The 1,066-nt window shown below is 27.1% G+C and overlaps 1 protein-coding gene across 3 annotated transcripts in view; it reads right to left on the bottom strand.

The window, feature by feature from the left end:
• Nucleotides 1–1,066, bottom strand: part of LOC108977233 (protein scalloped) — a 67,655-nt gene that overhangs the window by 11,060 nt on the left and 55,529 nt on the right. The window lies entirely within an intron of this gene.

Here is a 1,066-nt window from a genome sequence, read left to right as displayed (position 1 = left end):
GGATGGTGAAACATTTATTATACACCCTAATCATACATACATATATAGAAACGTATATACAAACATACATACCTACAATTCATATGTACTAAAGACACTTTCTCGTTACTTTGTCAGCAATTCTCTGAATTTAAAATAAAACTGTAACACTTTATCTGCTGTTACTTGCATTTCATTCTGCAATAGTCGTTTATTATTGTTATTGCTTTACTTTTCTTTTCTAAAAATTACTTTGAGCATTCGCCATACATTCTATTGCAACGCTTTGAATTCAAATAAAATGATAAATAAATAAAAGAGAAGTATTTCTTTAAATGCATCACAGATAGGTGTAACTATTTTTATATAAAAAATTGATGAAAATACAAGATTTTAAAAGTGCTAAAGAATTATTAAAAAAATAAACTTTTATTTTTAAATTAAAATTTTCATTATTACAATATTTTTTTTTATTATTTTGGAATCAAATTCTTATACAGGATTTTTAATGCATAAGCTGAATATTTTGGTGTGCTGAGTCAGTACGTTTTTAAAAAATAGAAAGAAATTAATAAAGTATTTTTTTTTTGTATTACTTAGTAAATTAATTTTTATATAAGGTTTCGAACACAGAAGGTTACAATTTTTATGTTATGCGGCTTTGGAGAATCATTTATAATCTTTTTTTGCCCCTAACCTCACTTTTCAAATGTGCTTCGCTGTATTATGGTGTAGGTAGGTAATTAACAAAAAACGTTGAGATTAAAATTATTTAAAAGAATCCATAAAATAGCCATTACTCGTGCTGATTTACGACCTAGACGCCTATACAGATCCCTCCTGATCTATTGAGTCCCAAAAAAATTTTGTTTGAAAGTTAATATGCTTTAAGTTAGATTTCTGACAATTGCAAATCATGGAAGAACTGTAAAATCATCATTTAATAGAATTCGAAAAGCCTTCGCTAAAGTTACGACAGCAACTAAAAATGCACATAACACTTGAAGCGTCACAGTGCTTCAACAATGCTTCTGGGTGTTTGTTGGCAGTTGAAAACTCACAAAAAAAAAAAATAAAAATAAAAGGA

The sequence above is a fragment of the Bactrocera latifrons genome, unplaced genomic scaffold (genome assembly GCF_001853355.1).
Source record: "Bactrocera latifrons isolate USDA-ARS-PBARC rearing strain unplaced genomic scaffold, ASM185335v1 scaffold_86, whole genome shotgun sequence".
Classification (NCBI taxonomy): Eukaryota; Metazoa; Arthropoda; class Insecta; order Diptera; family Tephritidae; genus Bactrocera; species Bactrocera latifrons.
Note: the sequence above shows the minus strand (reverse complement) of the source record. Positions and strands in the feature narration are given on the sequence as shown.